Here is a 27917-nt window from a genome sequence, read left to right as displayed (position 1 = left end):
TGTATGAGTCTGTGAGTGGGTCTGTGAATGGCTGCATGGATAAGTCAGTAGATATATAAGTAGCTATATGTGTGAGTTAAGATTAGCTGACAGAGCTCAGGAAAGTGGCAATAAATTGCATGGGAGTTTTCTACCATCCCCTCGTGGTAAAAGAAACTGGTGGCAAAGGCTATCAAGTGCTCGTCATATATGAAGACTTTCTGCACAAGTATGTAAAAGAAATATTTCTATCACACTAGAAGTATCTTGATACATCTAAACACGTATCACTCCAACACCTGGTACAACAGGGTCCTCGTAGGACATCAAAAATTCCTTTGCTTTTGCTGGAACCGCAGACCCTCGGAAGGTGGTGCATGCATCAGCAAAGTGCACCACCAAATAATCTGAACAATTTCCAGAAAAATGCACTCTCAGGACACACATGAATGCTCCAATACTCAGTTTATTGAGCTGCACGTACCACGTTTTGGTTGTTCCGCAGCCTTGATCACACGTACAGTCACCACAATGCAAGCATTCAGATAAAGAGTTCCAAGTATAAACATAAGCAGAGGACTGCTTCTAAACAAATGTTAACTTGCCAGTCTGCCATCTTAGACAGTGCAAAATAGTAAGGATGTTTGCTCGGTACCTCGAATTGAAAAACTAACAAAGAATCATGATCATCATGACATATCTCAATGTAAGGAAGAACATATACATACAGAAGTTACAGAGAAGTGCATTGCCTGCTCCAATGTTACACAGATTGTTTAAATCTGCCAGAAAGTTGACGGCCATATTGTAATAGAAAAGGTTTACTTTGCGTGAATAAGTGGCATAAAGCAATCTTAATACGGGTTCAGGGATGCATAATATCAATCTCCTCAATCATAATACTTTGCAGCACGCCTGGTAAGTATATGTGTGTGTATAACCAAAGTACATCTTGCATAATGCATATGAATGATGATCTTGTTCAAGACATGTAAATAGCATATGCTATCAGTAATGTACAAATGTGCGAGGGTCAACCATGTCATGTGACATAAAATTAGTGATCCAGATTTTGGCAACAATTGATAAATGGAGAGCAAGGGCAACTCTGCAGATGGAACCTGATAGATCATACTGGGAAAATTCCCATATACGCGATGCCTGCTACAAATAGACAAACAAATAAAATACATTCTTCATATTGACACTCAAAACTACAGAGAAACTCTCATAACAAGTTGTGAGAAGAAATCTTATCTGTGGTTCTACCACCCAACCGTGCCTCTGAAAAAAAGGATAGGGCACCCGTGCAGATACTCCAGCTGTAGTAAAGTGGGTCCCTTCCTTTCCTCCTGTAAAGAAAACACATAAATAAACAGACTCAGTGAGAAATGAATGTAGTTTGTGAATTAAAACAACATCAAAGGACACCAAATAGATGTATCAATACAATTGATAAGCTGCTCTAGAAGCTAAAATGAACATGGAGGATAGGACCGTATAGATGTGTAACCATAGTTATCGCTTAAATGCACTCCCAGTTCCTCATCCAGATTCTATTCCCCCGGACTATTTGTTTGGAAATCTATTATGTATCTAGATTCCTTTTTCCTGAGTTTGAGGGTCCTTTCCCCTCCCCTGGGAGTATTCTGAATTTGTTAGATTGCAAAATAAGTGAGTTGAGAAGTGGTTACTTTCAAAGTGGCAGGCTACTGGATAGCGTGGGTCTTTGTTAGTGATGGGTCTCATGGAATCCAATTCTCTTTTTTTGACCATCTGAGTGGTACCACCAACGTACTTTAATTTGCAGGGGCACTCTAAGATGTAGTTGACAAAAGGAGTGCTACATGTGAGGAATTAGGATATTCTCTCTCTCTTTTGGTATTCACAGAAGACATTTAGTAAGAGTAAAGTTAGGACTCCTAACTTTACTACTACTAAACTGAGACAACATCCTAACTTTACGACTTTTGGTTTCCATTAGGAAGAGTCAAAAGTGTGAAATGAGCATTTCCATGTCACTTTCTTCCTGCTACTGTACACTCATTTCATCATGATGTGGCATTAGGTATATGACCTATTGCTGTTTGCAGGGCCTTTTGTGAAATGTATAGGAATGAATCTGTCAGTGCCATCCTATTGATGACATCAGGTTACTAAGGTATACCTTAAGAGGGGAGTCATTTACTTAGCTACAGGCACCTCAGCCCCTGCCCCTGTCGCCCCTGCTGTGCTGAGTGAGGAGGCTATTGACCTCATGAGGCACATCTCTGTGGGTCAGACTGCACTCCTTAATGACATCCAGGGACAAGGCACCCAGCTGCAGCAGATTATGGCCTACCTGGAAGGCATTCACAGTGCCATGTCTGTCTTACAGAGGTCTTTTCATGCTCTGGCCTCCTCACTCACTGCAGCCTCCTGTCTACCTCAACCTTGTGTTACTCCCTCTGGCCAGTACTGATGATCAAAATACCCTATTACCAAAAATGCCCAAAGCACATTGGCAGATTGACAAGCACCCACATATACAGATCCAAGCAGCACACACACACACACATGCATATCCCCTCAAAAACGTTACATGCATCCAAACGCACAGACACATCACCAACCACTGACAAAACCACAGCAACACTCACACCACTCCACCTTCACATATCCACACAGCACATGAGACAATACAAGCATGCACTCACCATGCCCCCACCACCACATCCCCACAGACACCTTCACACCAACATGCACCTCCACAACCACCATCACATTCATACAGACACCACAGACATCCCCAGTCACCACCACATCAGCAGTCACAACATACATACCCTGCACCTCCACTGCAGCAACATCCACAGACACATCACTCACACTATACACACCTAAGTAACTCAGACAGAAACAATCAAGCAACCAACAGACACCTGGGAAAGAAGATACATCCATACTTGCAGCACATGTACCTGCACCCAACACAGTCCTAACCACATCAGACATTGACACTCTCTCTACCTCCAAGACCCCACTCCATCCCAAAGCCCTTCCCACGTTCCTCACTGAAGATCCAACCTTCCACCTGACCCTTTGCCCTACCAAACCTACATTCTACCCTTTCCACTAAGGTTTGAATACCTGCCACACCAAATCCCATCCCTTTCACCTCCAAATCCACCCTTATTCCAGACTCATCCACCCCTTCCAACGTCCCCATTTAAAACATCGGTTCACCCCTTGTGACTCCCAACCTCTTCTCCTAAACATTAGTTCACTCCTTCCTCTTTTAAACTCCACCTTTCAAACCCAAGGACACCCCTATTAAACCCAAACATCCCACTCTCAAGTAACATATTCGAAGTGCCTTCCATGGCATGCCTAATGGAAGTGACTTTGTGAGTAGGTTTCCTGGCAGTGTGAAGAAGGCCACATTTAGTGGAACAGCAGTGTGCTGGACCACACATTATGAACATGGACTGGCCATTGATTTTTTGGTTTAGTACATGTTAATGTGTTTGTAAAATTAAACATTTGCTTTGTTTATGAGACATTAGGCATTCCATTACTTTTCAAACTATTTGATTTTATTGGATACTTTGAAATGTGTGACTACAGTTGTGTCTGTGTCATCCCTGATTGCTGATCCATTTTAAGTGGTTAGTAGGGTCTAACCTTGGGACCAGTGCTGGAGTCACACAGAACAAGGGAAATGATCAATGGAAGAATATGTGGGATGAAATCCAATTGGGTCTGACATTGGATTGGGTGGTATTTCATATGGTAAGTATTTCTGCTTAACGTGGCCATTGTCAACATCATTTAGCTTGCACTTTCCCCTGTGATGTAGGCTGGATATATGTATGATGAATGCAAGTTAGATATTTGTTTATCCACTACATAAAGTATTCTGCTACCCCTCAGGGCTGAGTTTTCAGTTCATAAATATCCAAAGAAAAGATTGTTACATTGAATGTTCATAAAGTGCTCATCGTACAACCCTGCTCTGAACTAGGGCATTCAAATGTTCAACAAAAACAACATTAAGACAGATATGGTGGTCTTAGTTCTTGCTTGCTTTTACTTCAGTGACTTTTACAACCACATTTCATATCCATAGTGCAGACATCCAGTCTGATGGAAGTGGTTCCTATCATTCACCAACTTAGTTGAGGTCTTTGATATGAGGGTCTTGACACACTAAGCTCTCGGAGACCTATCAAGGATGGACATTATTCTGTAGTAGGTCCTCCATGATGTATAGAGGGCGATCTACAGAAGGCACCAAACTAATCATGATTAACTGCTAGAAATCATCTAGACAATTGATAGTAAAAGCTAGTCGTTTTTTAGCTACTGTGATGCTGAACTGTATATGGCTGTTCAATGGTACCTTGAACAGTGGAGTACATGAGACACAATTCCATCATTATTGCACTAATAATACCATGAATGTATATATATAAATGTATCCGATTTCAGTTTCGTCCACAGTATTCTGTACAGTCTGCATGGAGTCAGTCACCGCCTGCTCCCTATGTGGTAGCTTTTGTTCAACCACTTCTCAGGGAAGTCTGTTTACTAAATTCCTTACACAACTAGAATACATGAAGCAGAAACCCCTTGAAAAACCTCTTTTTTTTCCTCAGTGCAATATATGTGTGACAGGTAAGCCCAAACAGGGGTCCCTTAGCTCACTGTTCCATAGAAAATAGGCTGCTCATGGATAAGTCCCAATAAGTGCAAATTGCTCTTGGGTTGCTTGCATTCCCATTCAGAAGAGATATAGCCTGGTATTCTGTTATTTTGGACTGGACTGTTCTGATTGGAGCACGACCAAGGCTAATTTGCCCATAGTGGCTGCCTGTCTGGCATGGCCTAGGGTGAAAAGAAATCATGAAATAAAATGAGGTATAGATTAATGCTAGGTGCTACAATGAACTCTTGCATTCCACCTACCACTTCTTTTGTTTTCAGCATTTATTATGACATGAGAACAAAAAAAGACTTGCTATAAGTGCAAGTCTTTTTGATCTTTCTACTGTCACCTTCCTGGCTCTCTTTCTCTGCAGTTGTGGGAGCTAAACCCCATTAATCATCTGAACCACATTAGTTTTAATATATCAATTCTTATCCAATTAATTTGACTCCAAAATCTCAATTAGATCTAAAGGTAATTGGCTAAACTTCTCCTGGAAAAGTATACCTTTGAGACATGTAAAACAAAATTAAAGAGGAAACATTGATAACTGAAGGCCTGATTTAGATCTTGCCAGATGGATTTCTCTATCACAACGGCGACAGATATCCAGTCTGCCAAAATATAAATCCCAATATATCCTATGGGATTTGTATTTCAGTGGGCTTGATATCCATCACCGTTGTGATGGAGTAACCTGTCCGCTACGATCTAAATCAGGCCCTGAGTTCTAGATGAAAAATAAGGCAAACTAGATGTATCACAGAAATTTTAGTAAATGCGGTACACAGAAAAATGCATGAAAATGACATGAAGGCTCAAACACAGAAATACAGAATTATAAAACGTAGCCCTACATAGTTATATTTAGAGAAACTCTGTGAGTCAGACTCATAAAGAGTACTGACAGCTTCTCTATAAGAAAAATCTAAGACCAATGGACAAAGTCTCCGTAGAAAAATGAAAAGTCACCCAGCAAAAGCAAGTGGAATTTTCAGTGGAAGTTCTTGACTTTACCCTAGGTACATGATGAAAGCTTCATTCTCAATACACTCTTCCTGACACAATAGTTCACAGTAGTTCAATTTTAATCATTTATGTCTTTCACTTGATGCTAAGCAGAAAGAAGAAGAGTGATGCTTTGCACAGGGACACTTATTGGGAGGGGGAATAAGCAGGAGCAAGATGGCTTGAGCGGAGCACATAAAACTGCATCCACATTAAAACAAATGGTGTCTCATTTAGAAATGTGTTACAACAAAAAAAGATGGACCGAATGCTGACAATGCAAACATTCTCCCCTAGTCAAAATATCTGAGTTAAATCCATCGTTCTTTTGTCCACTATGCCACCCCAGTTTGGACCAAGACATATTGCAAATCAGTCTTGACCCTGTGCCCCATGGGAACAGTCCAGACCGAACTGCCAGGCCAGGTCCTCCCTGGACTGGAAACAAGCATCCTGGGATCGGTTTCAGGGTATGTCACCCTTCACCAGCCAGGCTAGCTTGAATCCAGTGGCACAGGGTCAAGACTGATTTGCATATGGCTGGGTCTAAACTGGGGTGGCATTGTGAGCTAAAGAACGATGGACTTAACACAGATCTCTTGACTGTGGGTGAAAGTATGATGTATCCAGCATTCCGTCAATCATTTGTTTGCATAGCTCTTTTCACCCTAAGTGGGATGGATATGCCCAGACATGGGGCCCTTGCTCACTGGGCCACTGGATTCAAGCTAGCCTGGCTGATGAAGGGTAATACCCAGAAACCAGTCCCAGGATGCTTGTTTCTGGTCCAGGGAGGACCTGGCTTGGAAGTTCGGTCTGGGATGTTCCCAATACGAGTCATCAAACGGGCAAAAAAGAGGGCTTTAAATACCCCAAGAAGTGCTTTGCTGGAGACTACAGCCAAAAAGAGGGAGGAGTGTATCCCTGTCATTATGACTTATGATCCTTTAGCCACTAAGATACGGCAATCCATCAGAAAACATTGGTCCGTTTTGTCAAACAACGAGTTTAAGATGCCACCCCCTCGTTTTGCGTTTAAAAGATCTTGCAACTTAAAAGATAAGTTGGTACATACAAGGGGAAAACCAGCCAAGGCCTTGAAGAGTAACTCCATTCCCAATGGCCACTATCCTTGTGGGAGCTGTTCTGTTTGTCCGTTAACCACAAAACCATCTACCGTAACCTTACAGTCAGGAAAAGAATGGTTTTTAGGACAATTCAGTAACTGTAATACCACTAATGTGGTATATAGACTCCAATGTGAGTGCGGCCTTGAATACATCGGCCTTACTACACGGAAGGTGAAATTAAGAATTCAGGAACACCTCAGCACTATAAGATCAGGCAAAAATACTACGAAGTTAGTACAACATTGCTACATGAATAAACATACATTTACATGGGTGGTGTTGGAGAAAGTAACTGGAGACCCACAAATGATTGACAGACTATTGGCTACAAAAGAAGCGAGGTGGATTTACCAGGAGAGAAGTGAACAAAGGGGGCTCAATGAACTCCTGGAATGGAACAAAATGCACTGACATCCAGGTGCGTGTATCTTTATATCTTGACCTGATGTAGATGCTATGATACATCAATGGAGACATACATGATGAAGCAATGATGGGTGTTGGCAGATACATACATATTGTACTATGAGTCCAAATTGAGGACAATATATTCCATCCAGTTAGTATGTGTTGGCTCAATATTTTGATCTACAAACTTAGAGAATCTCCTTCCAAAAAATTCCCTGTCCGTGCACTCTGTAGAATCAAGAAAGTTGGCTTTACGAATGCAAATGAAGTATTGTAAAAAAATAAATAAAAAATGAAAACCACCTTCAGTGTGTCAACGGGCTTGCTCTCATATGACGCCTGATATGGATGTTCTTTTGCGTCTGTGGAGTTGTACGAGATGGTGTGGTGATGTGGTTTGATACACACTTGCATGTATTCATAGGTTCACACCCCCCCAAAAAACTTCGTTTTACAAAATAAATGTCATTTTACTAAAGGGACCTATTTTTTATATAATATACAAGGTGCGCGCTGTAATTTATGTCGGAATACGGGATGTGCAAATATAAATAAAGTTTCGTTGGTAGAAAACATTCCGAATAATCTAAAGGGTTGGTCTCGCGATAAATCAGAATACATCCGCATTTCCCTATAGCTTAAATGCAGAAGAACCAATCCAAAATGGCTGCTAATAACGCGAGAACGAGAGAGCCAATTAGAGCGGGTCTCTCGCTCGCGCAAATATGTAAAAGAAGGGTAATCACCCGTGAATGGTGCACGGGTCGAGTATAAGCCGGCAGTCCGTCCTAATATCGGTAAGGCAGTAATGGGGTTTAAGGCGGAGCACTTTGAAACACGGAGGAAGTGAGATGGGAAGTAAGTGGTTTTAATAACGATAAATCTTGATGTTCGTTTTCGTTACAGTGAGAACACGAAGGGGACGCAGGACAGCTCACATAAGGAGTTGATCCACAAGTGTGTGTGTGTTTTTTAATTCCTCTCGGCAGGTATGAGATACATCAGCCGTTTGAGGGTAAATATTGATAAAATAGCAATTTAGCGTTTTTTGTGCAGCAATATACAGCTGAATACTAACACAGCAAGGAAAACCCTGACTTTGGGTTTTTATGTGTCTTTTTTACAGTTGTGAAACCCTGGTGTCCTAAAGCAGTGGCCTAAAAATTCCATGCCCTGAAGAAATTGCCAGATGAACACTATGGCAATGAAACATGTTGGTAAGTAGAATATGGCTGTATAAATAGCAGTCAGATTCGCTTTTTTAAATCTATGCAACCAGCACAATAGAATAGGAATAAAATGTATACGTCTGTGCTGTAGGCATATGTTTTACGTTGTGTGACACTAGTGTGTGTTTTGTTCGTTCTTTCCACTGCACTCTTTTTTCTACACATATTTGTTTTTCATTTGGACACCTTTCTTTAAGCTTGATGGCACCGATGATGAGATCAGGGCTATCCTGGTGAGTACCTACCAGGTTCTCCATTGGTGGTGCGCCCGTGAGGTGCCATCTCGCTCTCACACATTTTTTTCACAAAATGTTTCACAGTGGGTGTGTGGTTTCACAAGTATCTGTTTAGAGTAACGGGCTTTTTTAAGTTGGGCACATGAGTGATATATCCCCTACCCCATAACCATTGAAAGAGGGGAGGTAGTTGTAAATTAAATGCAACACGAGAGATATCATTAAATAGCACAAGAGAATAGTGCCTGAGATCTAGGTCAATATTGGTTTTGAAACTTGATGAGTGGGGGGCGACCTAGGTCCTATTTTCCCTCTTTGCTCCTTGTTGTTGTTGATGTTCCCATGAGGCACAGGGTCAAGACTGATTTGCATGTGGCTGGGTCTAAACTGGGGTGGCACTGTGAGCTACAGATCGATGGATTTAACACAGATCTCATGACTGTGGGTGAATGTATGATTTATTCAGCATTCCGTCCATCATTTGTTTGCATAGCACTCATATAGAAATGTGGCATAAACACTTCACAGTATTAATCACATTCCTAAACGACTCAGTAGCTTCGTTTCTTCTACAACATATTTGAATTATCTGTTTCATCTCTATATTAAAACCTCCAAACTTCAGAAATAATTTTCACCTGACATTACACATTTGCAGATTTTGAAAACTCTACATCTGAATGGTCAAATGCCATTGTCACAAACTACAGAAATCAGAAAGCATACTTTGGAAATCAGCATTCTGGATATCACGTACTCTACTAAGTAAATCATCAACTACAATACACCTTAGAACATGTATAAGAGCAGGACTTTGGACAGACACCTTGCATACATGGACAGGCACCAAAACCATAAAGCCACATCTTATAATAAGACCTAACCACAACAATAAGAGTAGGACCAAAAACCAATACTGGCAATGAATAACCACAAGATGAATTAAGGTCTGAGGTGTAATATACAGAACCATGTGGAAACTCACAGGTCTAAATGCAACAAGGCCATACTGATGGTAGAATATGCTCTGAACATACGCCGCTAACCTATCATAACACAATATTATCAGATAAATAGGTAATTTGTAAACATAGGTCAAGAAGGTTAACTTTAAACTTTTATGTAGGATTGAGATTAAGGGCCAGATGTATCAACGCTTTTTGCAATTTATGAAACATTTTTAAATCGCAATATGGCTAATCGCAATTATTTGCGATTACCTAAATTGCGAATGCAGTTAGGGAATCACAATTTGCGATTCCCTAAATGCAATTCTTGTGGCCATCACAAATTGCTATTTAACATTAAGGAATCGCAAATTACCACCAACTTCTAGTTGGTGGTAATTTGCAAATTTCTAGGAAAATGCACTTTTCAGAATTTATCTAAGTGCCATATGGCGAACATGTATGTGCCCAACATGTGCACACATACATATTTCAGGGGTGCAAAAGGGTGTCCTTTTGGCACCTTTGCACCCTAGAAATTGCATGCACAATTTTCTAGTACCTATTGGGTACTCACAAATTGCGCATGCAATTCCCATTCATTCCAATGGGCCTCTAGGCCCATAGAAATGAATGGGAAGCCGTTGCTTATTTCCAACTCACAATTTGCAAGTCGTAATTAAGGAATGTGTAGGAATCGCAAAATATTTGCAGAAACCAACATACATTGCGTTTTACGAGTCTATAATAGCAAATCGGTAAAATTCGCGATTATAGATTTGCAAAATACAATTTTGATACATCTGGCCCTAAATGATTTATTATACCTGGCAAGCTGCCATCTATATTATAGCTCTGATTTAAGTTAAGGGTATGTTTTTACTTTCATTTGTTTTCTTCATTAATAAATTTAACTGAAAAAATGTCGTTTGATTTGTCAGATATGGCCAGGTATGTTTTACATGCACTCTCTGGGTTTATTTTGCTAATGTAGGTGTAACGCTCCCAAGATATCAATTTCATTAACAAAGTTTATCTCAGTATATATATTTACTAAAACCATATTCTAAATCAATTGAGTCGAACTGTGAATGAGTTATCATATTAAATCCCTAGGTATGCTTCCAGCTGACCCTGAGCACAATGGAAGAGGAAAATACAATTTTTTGAGGAGGGACTGGTGACCTATGGAAAAAGGGCAGACAAGAAAACACTATATGCAGTATTGTCTTGTATTGTTCAAATAAGAGAACGCTGTTGGAAGTGTTACATTTCATACCATAAATGTTGTTTGTGGTACGCATAATATAAAAACATTAACTAAGAAGCTTCTCTTAAATTGTCATCATGCTCTGGGATCTGGCAGGAGGCCATAGTTTGGGATTTAATTAAAGTCATTTGTGCAAAATGTTCACAGACGTAATGGCTGCCTTTGACTTTCAGAACTCCACTCTGGGTTGTATTAATGTGGTCCTTCTAGATCATTATACTAGAAATAACAATATAAGCATCACAAATAATTCACCGTAATGGCTTACTCAGTCTCACTTCAGTATTTCAGTTTTCAACATTATACTTACTTCATGTTCTGGTTATTTTTATTGATTTAACTCATTTGCAGAACTCACAATCCATGTCCACGCATCATATTCAATACACTTTTTGCCGATGGCAAAAACTAGGGCTATCAATGTAATCTGGTGTATGTTTACTTGCTTATTACCTTACTGATTTCTTGCTTTTTAAATGTATTTGTGGGTTGTATGTATTGCTGATGTAGCCGATAGGTCACATCACAGTACTGTACAGAACAAATGAACCGACCAGGGATGCAGTACAGCAGGAGTCTAGTCCTTTGTGGAGTATGTATGATCCCCCGTGACATTTTGGCGGAGGACCCTATCCGCAAAACTGATGGTCAGTCCATTCTCTTTAGAGTATGTACCTCAGTCCATCAGCTCTATTTAGGAGGGGGGTCCAACGTACTTTATTTCAAGATTGGCAGGAAATGCCTGGTGGTCCCGAAAAGAGAAAATACAAAATGATCCTCACTTTCTGGGAGAAAACTCCTAAGCGTTTGAAAGCCATACAAAAAAGTTGGATGAGCAGCTACATGAAACATGGTGACTGTTCAGCAAATCTAAATGCCTTTAAAGCAGCAGAGTCTTTCTTGCAGGCAGGCTGAGATCTCTAAATATGGCAGAAGGTTGTCCATCGGGGAAGTGTAGGTTATTACCTCAGTGCCCCCTGGTAGATAGTGGGCCATCAAACAAAGTTTAAATTAGGCTCCTTCTCTATAGAAGTTTCCGAAATTGCAGTTAAATTGGTGCTGCCCTCAAGGTCAGGTCCAGAGCATTCCACAGCTCTGGGCTTGCACTAATAGAGATATGCCTCCATGTTTTAGACTCTTGCATAACTATTGGTTATGCAAGTGTGATACACCTTTTCATAGGCTTCTTCTTGGGGTGCAATGGGGCAAGATTTTGCATTTATCCCAACGTTTTCATCCAATAGGACTTGTATAAGGAGCATAACAATAACATTCATTCTCTCTTGATCCAGCAGCCAATGACTGCTTTCAATCCTGGCTTTTGCTGGTTTCACTCTCAGATATTTAGGCACAGTTTGGCTGCTTGATTCTGTTATTGTTGCACAGGTTTGATCAGCTTGTTTTGGAAGTCTAGAATAGACTACATCACAATAGTATGGCAGTAACCCTTACTAATGATATCATTTATTCTACACGTTGGGTGGAGGATCTTTCAGACCAAGGACATGGGAACAAAAATGTGTTAATCAGAAATAGATGTCTGCGGACAGAGATCAGTAGCATAGCTATTGTCTACGGTCCTATTCACAACACTCACTGGGGTTGGAATAGTGTATGTAGAAATGGAAAAACAGTATTACTCTTTTTCTTGGTGTCCCCTCACTCACCAGGGTTGCCCCACGGTGACATGCTTCATCATAGGGGCCATTCCAGTCCTCTACGGACTGGGGCGTGCTGCGACTTGCGAAATTCCGTAGGAGCACTTACAATTAGACTATGTGTGGTGCGAGAGATGTGATGTGATGGAGTGGGGTGTGTGTGAATAACTAAAATTACCTGCCTAGTAAGCTTTAAATACTTTATTCTTGCTCCCAGGTGGTAGAGTTAAAACCGGGGTAGAAGTGGTAGGATGCCTAAATGACAATGTATTTAAGGTGTACCTATCAACTTCTGTCTGTCAACATGTTTCGTGCGTCCCCCAAGCACTTCCTCAGGACTACACAGGGACCAGCCCTGTGTTCGCCACTCCTAACCTACGCCCAATAAGCTAATAAAGGAAAAGATTAATTATTAATTTGGTGAAGAATGCTTCAATTAATAAAGCATGCATCTGGTACCTACGTAACCAAATTTAATCACGTGGTTCCTGAAAGAAAAGAACATAAAGGAATAGTTAAGGAGTATTTAGTCCCCCAGTATATGCACATACATTACACACATATTATACAGGCCAAAGTAGACAATGGTTGTATTCCATGTGGCCCGAAATTGTGAGAGCGTTTTCTTGCACTCAAAAACGTGATTAGCACCTCGTGGTAAAGAGAACACACCCACTACTTGCACACTTGTGTCATACATTTCACATATGGTACAAAAGGGGGTGGTGATGGACGGAGCATCTGAACCAATCAAACACTCACACCCAGTCAAAAGATCTGGGTTTAATCCATCACCATTCTTTAGCCCACTCTGCCACCCCAGTTCAGACATGGCCATATGCAAATCAGTCTGACCCTGTGCCTCATGGGAACAGTCCAGCCCGAACTGCCAAGCCATGCCTTCCCTGGACCGGAAACAAGCTTCCGAGGACTTGTTTCTGGCATTACAGCCATCTTCAGCCCCGCTTTCAATGAATCCAGTGGCAAAGCGAGCAAGGGACTCACGTCTGAACATACCCTGCCACACTTATGGCGGCCAAAGCGGTACAAAAGGTGGTGGTGATGGAAGGAGCATCTGAACCAATCAAACACTCACACCCAGTCGAAAGATCTGGGTTTAATCCATCACCGTTCTTTAGCCCACTCTGCCACCCCAGTTCAGACATGGCCATATGCAAATCAGTCTGACCTTGTGGGCTAAAGAATGGTGATGGATTAAACCCAGATCAGTTGACTGGGGGTGAGTGTTTGATTTGCTCAAACGCTCCGTCCATCATCCCCTTTTGTATCGCTTTGTTCGCCCTAAGTGTGGCAGGGTATGCTCAGACGTGAGTCCCTTGCTCACTTGGCCACTGGATTCAAGATAGCCTGGCTGATGAGGATTATGAATCCGAAACCGATTCCAGGATGCTTGTTTCCGGTCCATGGAAGACATGGCTTGGCAGTTCGGGCTGGACTGTTCCCATGAGGCACAGGGTCAGACTGATTTGCATATGGCCATGTCTGAAATGGGGTGGCTGAGTGGGCTAAAGAATGGTGATGGATTAAACCCAGATCAGTTGACTGGGGGTGAGTGTTTGATTTGCTCAAACGCTCCGTCCATCATCCCCTTTTGTATCGCTTTATACATTTCACATATGTACATCATTTTACATACATGAGATCGGGCCTAACTGTGCCCCATGGACTCGGAGGGGTTCAGTATCCCGGCAAACCTGATGGAAAGCAAAATAATGTAAATTAGCCTAACCCGATCCTCTGTTTAAAAAGTAAATGTCGGAAGGGTTGGGGCCCATGTCGGTTCTGCCAAATGAGACCCATTGTCAGTCCAACGCGGTCCCGCGGGATCTGCGATTATCACTTACTTGCCAGCTGGATACCTCCCTCAGTTTCACCTATTTATTAGTCTCCGGTCCGAATGTTGTGGGACCCGGGGTGGAGAGGTCTTTTCCCTTGAAACGCCTCTCTCGTTCGCGCGCCCGCATCCAGGTAGCATAGAGTGCGCACCCGGAGCGGTGCGTCTGCATTGGCCGCCATATTGTGTGTATGGATGATCTACAAACATGTATAAACGCGACTTTCTTCTGCATGGCTGCGTGATATTTAAAAATAAAGGATTTACTAAGTATTGCTCGTTCATGCGCATATTATCATTGTATTTTCATAATTTATTTGGATTTGTTAAAAAATGGGGATTCTTGCGTGTTCGCGGGCCGCTTGCATGGAAAAGTTACCCATGCGGTCGTGTATGGGCACAGCACCCTCTGGTTCACCACTACCACCCTCTGGTTCACCCCTGCCACCCTCTGGTTCACCCCTGCCACCCTCTGGTTCACCACTGCCACCCTCTGGTTCAGCACTGCCACTCTCTGGTTCACACCTGCCACCCTCTGGTTCAGCACTGTCACCCTCTTGTTCACCACTGCCACCCTCTGGTTCACGACTGCCACCCTCTGGTTCATCACAGCACCTCTGGTTCACCACTGCCACTCTCTGATTCACCACTGCCACCCTCTGGTTCACCCATGCCACCCTCTGGTTCACCACTGCCACCCTCTGGTTCACCCCTGCAACCATCCGGTTCATCACTGCCACCCTCTGGTTCAGCACTGCCATCCTCTGGTTCAGCACTGTCACCCTCTGGTTCACCCCTGCCACCCTCTGGTTTATCACTGTCACCCTCTGGTTCATCACTGCCACCCTCTGGTTCACCACTGCCACCCTCTACCGAGACCTTTTGTGACGCAGCGGCAGCACAAAAGATGCGCCATGGTGCTGGGTATTAACAACGTGACGCATCTGAGAGATGCGTCACTTTGTAAAGCCCTGTGCCATCAGGAGGCGTTCCGGCGCAGGGAAGGGTGTTCCTGCACAGGAACGCCTCCTAAAAGTGGCTGAGTGAAATCTACAAGATTTCACTCAGTCACTTGTAGGCCAATGCTGCGTCAAAACCCTGCGCCTGCTTGAAGGAGGCGCAAGGCTTGATGTAGCATTGTGGAGATAGGGCCCCCCAGAGCATTGCTGGAGCTGCGTCGCTCCAGCAATGCGCTGCTTTTACGGCACAGATGTGTGACACATCTGTGCCGTTTTTGCCACATGGTGCGCCGCATTGTAAATGCGGCGCACCATGGGTGGCGGAGCTGCGGTGCACAATAACTGGCGCAATCCTGGGGATGCGCCAGTTATTGTAAATCTGCCCCTATACATTTAGCCAACGAGGGAGCACTTACTGATTAGACACTCCAGTTGAGTAGAGGTATTGCACAAAAAGGTGGCATCTTCATGGACAAACACGCAGGGCGGGATTCATTCTTCCCCGTTAGACTCGTTTTTTGTGCCCTTCTGCCCTCTGTTAGACTCATTTTTCCCTTGTTTTTCTGCCTTTCTGCCCTCTGTTAGACTCGTTTTTTGTGCCCTTCTGCCCTCTGTTATTCCCTTGTTTTTGTGCCCTTCTGCCCTCTGTTAGACTCGTTTTTTGTGCCCTTCAGCCCTCTGTTAGACTCGTTTTTGTGCCTTTCTGCCCCGTTAGACTCGTTTTTTGTGCCCTTCTGCCCTCCGTTAGACTCGTTTTTGTGCCTTTCTGCCACGTTAGACTCGTTTTTTGTGCCCTTCTGCCCTCTGTTAGACTCGTTTTTCCCTTGTTTTTCTGCCCTTCTGTCCTTTGTTAGACTGGTTTTTTGTGCCCTTCTGCCCTCTGTTAGACTCGTTTTTTCCTTGTTTTTCTGCCCTTCTGCCCTTTGTTAGACTGCTTTTTGTGCCTTTCTGCCCTCTACATCACCACATCATCACTCAGCGCTACCCAAGCATCACTCAGCACCACCACATTATCACTCAGCACCACCACATTATCACTCAGCACCACCACAGCACCACTCAGCCCCACCACAGCATCACTCAGCACCACCACAGCATCACTCAGCACCACCACAGCACCACTCAGCACCCTTACACCACCAAAGCACCACTCAGTGCCACCACAGCATCACTTAGCACCACCACAGCATCACTCAGCACCACCACATTATCACTCAGCACCACCACAGCACCACTCAGCACCACCACAGCATCACTCAGCACAACCACAGCATCACTCAGCACCACCACAGCACCACTCAGCACCACCACAGCATCACTCAGCACGACCACAGCACCACTCAGCACCATCACAGCACCACTCAGCGCCACCACAGCATCACTCAGCGCCACCACAGCATCACTCAGCGCCACCACATTATCACTCAGCACCACCACAGCACCACTCAGCACCACCACAGCATCACTCACCACCACCACAGCATCACTCAGCACCAGCACAGCACCAATCAGCACCACCACAGCACCACTCAGCGCCACCACAGCATCACTCAGCATCACCACAGCATCACTCAGCACCACCACATTATCACTCAGCACCACCACAGCACCACTCAGCACCACCACAGCATCACTCAGCACCACCACAGCATCACTCAGCACCACCACAGCACCACTCAGCATCACCCCAGCATCACTCAGCACCATCCCAGTATCACTCAGCACCACCACAGCACCACTCAGCATCACCACAGCACCACTCAGCACCACCACAGCACCACCACAGCACCACTCAGCGCCACCCCAGCATCAATCTGCGCAACCATTTAACAACAACTGGTTCAAATATGTTCTCTCAATGTTTCAAACTTTATTACAAATGTCACAAAAAGATGTTAATATTTCACTTCTGTTCTTGGATTTTCGTCACAATAAAATACACTGAACATAATCTTCACAAAAGTTATTTACAAAAGTTTAAGCTATTGCCATTATAAATTAAAATCACTTTTATTTAAGTATAAATTATCTAAAAAAATTAAAAGCCATTGTAATTTGTAATATCAATACAGCTAAGTCACGTAAATACAAAACATGTTGCATTACAAATACCATAGGTGTCACATTTGCGAAAGATATAACTATTGGCATTGCAAATGACGAAGCTATTAATTTAGCTATTTTCAAAACCAACACATAAATAAAAAAAAATGTCATTTACAAGACCAATAGCTCAAACTTTCCTAATGCGAGACCTATTTCATTGCAAATGCTTGTTTTTATATATGTCAGTGCTTCCTGTTGAGGTTTAATTTTCGTGACAGGCGCCTCATTGCCTACTTGTAACTATTCTCTGACCCTGCTTCAAGGGTCAGAGCAGGGTCAGAGATTAGTAGCAAGTAGGCAACGAGGCGCCAGGAAGCACTTATAGGCTTACAGCAGCAGGTGCCCAAGTTAAAGTTAATTTCTTTGTAACCCTTCTGTAAAAGGTTACAAAAAATTAGCTTCAACTTTTGCACCTGCTGCTGTAACCCTGTAAGTGCTTGGCTGAAAATTCGTCCCCGCTGATTCGCGGATTTTACCGCGATTTCGCGAGATTCGCGGATCGCGAAATTGCGGAAAATCCACAAATTCCGCGAGCGGAACGAATTTTCAGCCCATGCTTAGCTTGAATCTAGTGGAAAAGTGAGCAAGGGACTCACGTCTGAGCATACCCTGCCAACTTATGGCGAACAAAGCGGTACAAAAGGGGGTGGGGATGGACGGAGCATCTGAACCAATCAAACACTCACACCCAGTCAACAGATCTGGGTTTAATCCATCACCGTTCTTTAGCCCACTCTGCCCCCCAGTTCAGACATGGCCATATGCAAATCAGTCTGACCCTGTGCCTCATGGGAACAGTCCAGCCCGAACTGCCAAGCAATGCCTTCCCTGGACCGTAAACAAGCTTCCCAGGACCGGTTTCTGGCATTCCAGCCGTCTTCAGCCAGGCTTGCTTGAATCCAGTGGCAAAGTGAGAAAGGGACTCACATCTGAGCATACCCTGCCAACCTATGGCAAACAAAGCGGTACAAAAGGGGGTGGTGATGGACGGAGCATCTGAACCAATCAAAAACTCACACCCAGTCAACAGATCTGGGTTTAATCCATCACTGTTCTTTAGCCCACTCTGCCACCCCAGTTCAGACATGGTCATATGCAAATCAGTCTGACCCTGTGCCTCATGGGAACAGTCCAGCCCGAACTGCCAAGCCATGCCTTCCCTGGACCAGAAACAAGCTTCCTAGGACCGTTTTTTGGCATTCCAGCCGTCTTTAGCCAGGCTTGCTTGAATCCAGTGGCAAAGTGAGCAAGGGACTAACGTCTGACCATACCCTGCCAACTTATGGTGAACAAAGCGGTACAAAAGGGGGTGGTGATGGACGGAGCATCTGTACTAATGAAACACTCACACCCAGTTAACAGATCTGAGTTTAATCCATCACCGTTCTTTAGCCCACCCAGCCACCCCAGTTCAGACATGGTCATATGCAAATCAGTGTGACCCTGTGCCTCATGGGAACCGTCCAGCCGAACTGCCAAGCCATGCCTTCCCTGGACCAGAAACAAGCTTCCTAGGACCGGTTCCTGGCATTACAGCCGTCTTTAGCCAGGCTTGCTTGAATCCAATGGCAAAGTGAGCAAGGGACTCACGTCTGAGCAAACACTGCCAACTTAAGGCAAACAAAGCGGTACAAAAGGGGGTAGTGATGGACGCAGCATCTGAACCAATCAAACACTCACACCTAGTCAACAGATCTGGTTTTAATCCATCACCGTTCTTTAGCCCACTCTGCCACCCCAGTTCAGACATGGCCATATGCAAATTAGTCTGACCCCGTGCCTCATGGGAACAGTCCAGCCCGAACTGCCAAGCCATGCCCTCCCTGGACAGGAAACAAGCTTCCTAGGACCGGTTTCTGGCATTCCAGCCGTCTTCAGCCAGGCTTTCTTGAATCTAGTGGCAAAGTGAGCAAGGGACTCACGTCTGAGCATACCCTGCCAACTTATGGCGAACAAAGCAGTACAAAAAGGGTGGTGATGGACAGAGCATCTGAACCAATCAAACACTCACACCCAGTAGACAGATCTGGGTTTTATCCATCACCGTTCTTTAGCCCACTCTGCCACCCTAGTTCAGACATGGCCATATGCAAATCAGTCTGACCTTGTGCCTCATGGGAACAGTCCAGCCCGAACTGCCAAGCCATGCCTTCCCTGGACCGTAAACAAGCTTCCTAGGACTGGTTTCTGGCATTCCAGCCGTGTTCAGCCAGGCTTGCTTGAATCCAGTGGCAAAGTGAGCAAGGGACTCACGTCTGAGCAAACCCTGCCAACTTATGGCGAACAAAGCGGTACAATAGTGGGTGGTGATGGACGGAGCATCTGAACTAATGAAACACTCACACCCAGTTAACAGATCTGGGTTTAATCCATCACCATTCTTTAGCCCACTCAGCCACCGCAGTTCAGACATGGTCATATGCAAATCAGTCTGACCCTGTGCCTCATGGGAACAGGCCAGCCCGAACTGCCAAGCCATGCCTTCCCTGGACCAGAAACAAGCTTCCTAGGACCGGTTTCTGGCATTCCAGCCGTCTTTAGCCAGGCTTGCTTGAATCCAGTGGCAAAGGGAGCAAGGGACTCACGTCTGAGCACACCCTGCCAACTTAAGGCGAACAAAGCGGTACAAAAGGGGGTGGTGATGGACGGAGCATCTGAACCAATCAAACACTCACACCCAGTATACCGATCTGGGTTTAATCCATCACCGTTCTTTAGCCCACTCTGCCACCCCAGTTCAGACATGGCCATATGCAAATCAGTCTGACTCTGTGCCTCATGGGAACAGTCCAGCCCGAACTGCTAAGCCATGCCTTCCCTGGTCTGGAAACAAGTTTCCTAGGACCGGTTTCTTGCATTCCAGCCGTTTTCAGCCAGGCTTGCTTGAATCCAGTGTCAAAGTGAGCAAGGGACTCAAGTCTGAGCATACCCTGCCAACTTCTGGTGAACAAAGCAGTACAAAAGGGGGTGGTGATAGACGGAGCATCTGAACCAATCAAACACTCAAACCCAGTCAACAGATCTGGGTTTAATCCATCACCGTTCTTTAGCCCACTCTGCCACCCCAGTTCAGACATTGACATATGCAAATCAGTCTGACCCTGTGCCTCATGGGAACAGTCCAGTCCGAACTGCCAAGCCATGCCTTCCCTGGTCTGGAAACAAGCTTCCTAGGACCGGTTTCTGGCATTCCAGCCACTTTCAGCCAGGCTTGCTTGAATCCAGTGGCAAAGTGAGCAAGGAACTCAAGTCTGAGCATACCCTGCCAACTTCTGGTGAACAAAGCAGTACAAAAGGGGGTGGTGATAGACAGAGCATCTGAACCAATCAAACACTCACACCCAGTCAACAGATCTGGATTTAATCCATCACAGTTCTTTAGCCCACTCTGCCACCCCAGTTCAGACATGGACATATGCAAATCAGTCTGACCCTGTGCCTCATGGGAACAGTCCAACCCGAACTGCCAAGCCATGTCTTCCCTGGACCGGACACAAGCTTCCTAGGACCGGTTTCTGGCATTCCAGCCGTCTTTAGCCAGGCTTGCTTGAATCCAGTGGCAAAGTGAGCAAGGGACTCACGTCTGAGCAAACACTGCCAACTTAAGGCATATAAAGCGGTACAAAAGGGGGTAGTGATGGACACAGCATCTGAACCAATAAAACACTCACACCCATTCAACAGAGCTGGGTTTAATCCATCACCATTCTTTAGCCCACTCTGCCACCCCAGTTCAGACATGGCCATATGCAAATCAGTCTGACCCTGTGCCTCATGGGAACAGTCCAGCCCGAACTGCCAAGCCATGCCTTCCCTGGACCGTAAACAAGCTTCCTAGGACCGGTTTCTGGCATTCCAGCCGTCTTCAGCCAGGCTTGCTTGAATCCAGTGGCAAAGTGAGCAAGGGACTCACGTCTGAGCATATCCTGCCAACTTATGGCAAAGAAAGTGGTACAATAGGGGGTGGTGATGGACGGAGCATCTGAACCAATCAAACACTCACATCCAGTCAACCGATCTGGGTATAATCCATCACCGTTATTTAGCTCCCTCTGCCACCCCAGTTCAGACATGGCCATATTCAAATCAGTCTGACCCTGTGCCTCATGGGAACACTCCAGCCCGAACTGCCAAGCCATGCCTTCCCTGGACCGGAAACAAGCTTCCTAGGACCTGTTTCTGGCATTCCAGCCGTCTTCAGCCAGGCTTGCTTGAATCCAGTGGGAAAGTGAGCAAGGGACTCACGTCTGAGCATACCCTGCCAACTTATTGCGAACAAAGCGGTACAAAAGGGGGTGGTGATGGACGGAGCATCTGAACTAATGAAAAACTCACACCGAGTTAACAGATCTGGGCTTAATCAATCACCGTTCTTTAGCCCAGTCTGCCACCCCAGTTCAGACATGGCCATATGCAAATCAGTCTGATCCTGTGCCTCATGGGAACAGTCCAGCCCGAACTGCCAAGCCATGCATTCCCTGGACCAGAAACAAGCTTCCTAGGACCGGTTTCTGGCATTCCAGCCGTCTTCATCCAGGCTTGCTTGAATCCAGTGGCAAAGTGAGCAAGGGGCCCATGTCTGGGCATACCCTGCCAACTTAGAGCGAACAAAGAAAAAACAAGGAGATGATGGATGGAGCGCAAACACTTTTCAGACACTCACCCCAGTCACAACCTTGTGTTTGCTTTGTTCGCTCTTAGTTGGTAGGGTATGCCCAGACGTGGGTCCCTTGCTTACTTTCCCACTGGATTCGAGCTAGCTTGGCTGATGAGGGTTGTTACCCCAAAACATATTCATTCATTTACGTATTATGCATCCACTCATCCACTCACTGACACACTACTTACTTCCACTCTGAAATTGGTCATACACCCATTCGTTTATTTTTAACCAGTTTAGATGGTTCCAAGAGTACCTTTTTTGGGAAATTTTTTATATTTTGTATATTTTCTGTTTTTTTGTGTTTGTTGATTTCAAGAATAAAAAATAAAAGTTAAGCAGGCCAACTGTGCTGTTTCTTTTCAGTTCAGAAACACAAGCAACAAAACAAAATATGCACTTATGTGCTCTCAAGAGAGTATTGATGGCATCAATGGTGAGTTCCCCAACACAAAGAGTGGTCAAGCACTTTCTGCAGTGGATACCAGCATCCACCAACTCCGGAACAATGATGGGTTGTGGAGTAGTCAAAACAACCCCTGCAGATGTTGATGGTTGTGTTCCATCATCATTGGCTGCTTCTTCTCTTCTTTGGGGCTCCACCTCTCGTGCAAGACGAACATGGTGTATGGTTTACAGGTTCTTCTTCATTGAAAAAGTACTCCATGAGTACTTCTACTCTGGTCCTCTGGAGAGGACTTTTTTGCAGATCGTGCAGGTCACCTTAAAAGCATTGACCTTCTTCTCACCTTCGGACACAGTAACGAATGCCCACACAATACTTTCCCTTCTCTTCTTCACTGGCTCCTCGACCTCTTTCATCTCCTCCTGCTGTTTTTCAGGAAATGCTGATGCCACCCAAAAACATACACAATTTACAGAGCCTAGAAAACAGGTAGTCTTTAAGGCAGACACACCCAAAATGAAAGCATTGTAAGAGGTCTTGGTTCTATCCACCAACAAAAAGAAAACCTCTTTAACCAATAAGAAGCTTTCTTTCTATGTGACATGGATTCACGTAGGGGAAGTGCACCCGTTGCGCATACGTTGCGCACATGTAAAATGTACTAAATGTAATATAATACTGTAAAATACTATTATGATATTGTGTTTTAAAGAATTTCAATGGACAGTCTTTATGCAAAACAGGTATTTAAACATTCATATTTCATAATTTAGAAAATTACACTGGAGTCGCATCCCCTACCCGAACCTGGAAATAGGTAACGGCTGGATTCATGACTCCTACGCGTCCTGTGCCTGAAAATATTGCACAAGAACACAAATACACATTTTTAGGATTAATTATTAAACTTCTTTGTTAAAAATAAAGTCATGAGTGATGTAATATGTGATGTCATCAGCAGCCCCATGCGGGGGAGAGAGTTATAGTTAGCTCAGCTAACTATAACGGCCAAATTTCTCTGATTTTGTACAAGTGAAATGTCAGACTAACTATAACATCCCTGAGACCTATGGTTGTTTCAGGGTATTGCTAAGGTTTTTTAAATGCTAATTTCTAACTATAACGTAGTAGTCGGGTTTGCAAAGTGGTGCAGAAAGGGGTTGGGCCTCCAACCAGCGCTCAGGAATTCTGCTGCATAGGACTTACAGGAGGCACAAGAAGAGCTTGTTGACCCCATAGGTCCTCAGAAGTAAAGTGGACTTCATCCCCCAACCGATAGGAGGCGCGTATGCAGAGTGGTGCAGGGAGGGGACGTGGCCTCCGACGAGATGCCAGTTTCTCCCTTCTTTTTTTTCAGAATGGGGGCTGTGTGGCTCCCTTTCTCTTAATATTTTTTTGGGCCCTGGGAACGTCATCCCCTAGAGCCTGTGCCATTTTTTGAATGATTTTTTTAATTAAAAAAACAGGAAGGGGGCATGCGGCCCCCCTCCTGAGGCTGATTTTGAGCCTTGGGACCCCATCCCCGGGGCATGGCCACTAGTTTTAGAAAAAAATCCTACAATTAAAGTCAGGGAGCGTGGCCCCCCTCCTGAGGCCTTTTTCTTCCCCAGGGACCCCATCCCCTAGGGCTTAGCCTCTTTTTTTCCTTTTAATTTTTTTTACAGGAGGGAGCCTGCGTGACCCCCCTTCCCATGGCCACTTTTGGCCCCGCGGACTCCATCCCCTAGGGTCTGGCTCATGTTGAGAGCCCCAATGCCCCCGCGGTCCCTGCTGGCTCCCCTCCTCCTGCGAGAGCCGGCACAGCTTTTGGGCAAAGGGAGCTGCTAACATGCAGCTCCCTTTGTCCAAAAGCAATTTGCTTTGCTTCATGGAAGCGTGAGCAGTTTTCCTGCTCTTGCTTCCATGAAGCAAAGCAGAAGTTTGCTATGTCAGGGCGGGAGCAGTGCTCCCGCCCTGCCATAGTAAACTGCAATGTCCCCGGGTGGGCACCCAAGGACATTTCTGGAGCCCTCCCTGGGGGCTGGTGGTCCCTAGGGCCAAGGAGGGCTCCTGAAGGGGGGCGGTGCAACACCCCCCTCGCAACAGGATGAAAGCCCCAGTGATGTGGTGGTCCCCTGGGCCAGGGGTCAGCAACGGACCCTCATACTACTTTAAAGTGCGCCCTGGGTAAGTGGTGGTCCCTGGGTAGTATGGGGGGCTTGAGCCCCTCACACATAATTTTTAGAGTTAGCCCCAACGAGGTGGTGGTCCCTGGGGCTGCAGGGGCGGGCTTGAGGCCCCTCCCCACATTTAAACATTGAAGCCCCAGGAAGGTGGTAGTCCCCAAGGTTTGGAGGGCCTGCTAGGCCCCCCCACCCATTATTTTGAAATGCCTGGGAGAGGTGGTGGTCCCTGGAGCAGCGTGGGGGGCAAGAGCACCACCCATGCTTTTTTTTAAAAAAAGCCCCGGTGAGGTGGCGGTCCTCGTGGCTGTGGAGGCCCAAGTAGCCCACCTATATTTTGCACATTGCCCCTGGGACCTGGCCCACCGGGGGTCTTATTAAAATGAAGGGTGGGATTCGCAGACCCTACACAAATCCCACTGAATTTGTGGTATAAAAAATGCTTTTTTGGGTCTGGGGTCCCTGTGGACCCCCTGAGCGGGCCTAGGGGGTCAGGGTGTTTTTACCCAGCCCCCTCTTCTTTGTTTTAAGTGTTGGCAGCCAATCAGAATCAAGCTCATGCTCGGTAGGGTTCACGGATCAACCGCAGCAGCCAGATATCAATAGCTTATTTTTTAATTTCTCAGGAAGTACTGAACACATTTACACCATTTAAAGGAAAGAGTGTACTCCGGACAAAGAGCTACCTCTATGCTAAATTTGATGCATTTCTGTTCAGCAGTTCGGGCTGTAGCCGCGATAAAGGTTTCCTATGGAAGTTTATATGGAAAAAACGCATTTTGACCCCTTTTTCCCCAGTCCCCGCTTAACGAATCACCCTGAATCTTTCAATACAAGAGCTGACTGGAGCGCCCCATTAGTTTTGAAAATTTCGAGAACATTCGTCAACCGGCGCCAAAGATATTGGCAAAAGAAAAAACGCTTTTCCTATGAAAACTAGGTCCTAATTATAACCTCCTACTGGCAACTACCAGTAAGTAAAATATATATATATATATATATATGAATACAGCAAAGTTTCTTCAAAGGAAGACGCCGCACACCACCTCAATTATGTGACTTTTTTGTTTATTTCTTGTAGGTTCCCCACCTACGCGTTTCAGACAGGTAAACTGTCCTTGATCACGGTTACAAACACGTGTCCATCATTTGTGTCTACCATTTATACTGACAAACTCCACTTGGCAGTTAGGATGCATTGTGGGTTCAGTAATTCGTTTTGCATTTGTTTGTCTTGCACTGCGCTTTACCCAGCCGGATCGCGGCATTGTAATGGCATTGGTGAACGTTTCTTTATTATTATTAGTCAATAATAACGAATTACTGAACCCACAATGCATCCTAACTGCCAAGTGGAGTTTGTCAGTATAAATGGTAGACACAAATGATGGACACGTGTTTGTAACCGTGATCAAGGACAGTTTACCTGTCTGAAACGCGTAGGTGGGGAACCTACAAGAAATAAACAAAAAAGTCACAAAATTGAGGTGGTGTGCGGCGTCTTCCTTTGAAGAAACTTTGCTGTATTCATTGATTTGCGAGGGTGTCCCGAACCTCGCCGCCTGCACCAGCTTGTGGCCGCTCCTCTCATATTGGGACTTTTGCTGTAATACTATTGACTCATGAGAGAGAGCCCAGCATCATTTGGCGTGCTTTGAAGAAGAAAACTTGCAAAGGTACATCGTTGTAGAAGAGCCCCTGTGGAATCAGAACGGCGCTGCACGGATTTCCGCAACCTGCCGTCTCTGGACCCTTCTGCCAACGAAACCTTGTCTCAGCACGAAAACTTCACAACCCACACGCTAGCAAGACGCCACTGGTCTTTCCGCCAGTCGAGCGCCGACTGGAAGTGTCGGAGGGCACCACCAGCGACGGGAGACTCCCGGGTAAGTGAAACAACAAAAAACAAACCTTGTGGCGTGTCACAGCGTATGGTAATGCTGTAGCGAGCAAATGGCATAGCGCGCCTTCTAACTACTGAAACGTGCTGATTTATTGTCACTGCTTCCAGACAGGAACCAGACTTTGCTCACCTCAAATAGACAGTTTATTTCTTGTGTTGGGTGTTATTAACGACAACATCGCATACCTGAATTGCGTGAATCCCCATAAAAAACAACCACGTGCAAAAAGGTCACGAATGTTAATATTGCACGATCAGAAGATCATAATTCATACCTGAATCCCAAACCTCCTGAAATCAAAATGGAACAATGCACAGCGAAACGGCTAGAAAAAGCTGAGAGTATATTTGTTAAGAATGCTGCAGCATCCAGCTCAACAACTGTCAAAAATGCAGCTAGCACATTTCTCAAAGTAACTACCAAGCAACTCTTTCACCAATTAGAGAAATTACAAAGAAAAGAAATCTCCAAAAGCTGGGAAATAATAACCCTGAATAAATACACGGAGCTAGGTTTAGTTCCAAGGGGACTTCGCATCTTTACCCTACCAAACCACCCAGACACCAGTGCAGAAATGCTTGAAGAGTGGGGAGAGAATAACATGGAATGTTCACGTAGAATGATACTCATCATTGTGAAACATGCTAGAAAAGATTTAGAAGTCTTACACACCAAAATACAAGAAATGGAAGATCAAATCCAAGGACAAGGAGAAAGTGAAGAAACCATCAAAAATTTACGCCAAAATATGGACAAAAATCTTGACAAACATGACAGTGAAATACAAGATAGAAAGGAACGCAAGTTCAGGCGTGATGAAGCAGACTTCGAAAATGGGACCATTTTCACCTTCGCCAAACGCTTTGAAACGCTAAAAATGCAACATCAGACTGGACCAACAAATGCACATCAGGACAATACTGTCAGCGAAACAGAGTCCGAAGTAAGCGACGGGGAACAAACTAGAGTGCCATCCAAAAAGCTTACTTTTTTAGAGGAGCTAGAAATGCTCCACAAAGACCAACAAACCCCAAAAACACGGGGAAGAGGACGCGGCAGCACAAGAACAAGAGGAGGTGGAAGGGGACAGGTGTCAAATCCTACACAAGGAGGAAAACCCGGAGAGGCCGCAAATCAAAGATACCCTCTTCGCAACAGGACATTCAAAAAATAAAAAAGGTCAACAAATTGGATCAAAAGTTAATAATTAACCTATCCGATTACAAACTGACAACCATTGAAGAGACCATTCTGAGCAAAGGCTTGACCTTTTGCCCTGACAAGCACCATGATGAAGTTGAAACTAGAATTGA

This window comes from Lissotriton helveticus, chromosome 2_1, assembly GCF_964261635.1.
Source record: "Lissotriton helveticus chromosome 2_1, aLisHel1.1, whole genome shotgun sequence".
Classification (NCBI taxonomy): Eukaryota; Metazoa; Chordata; class Amphibia; order Caudata; family Salamandridae; genus Lissotriton; species Lissotriton helveticus.
This window is presented reverse-complemented; position numbering follows the sequence as displayed.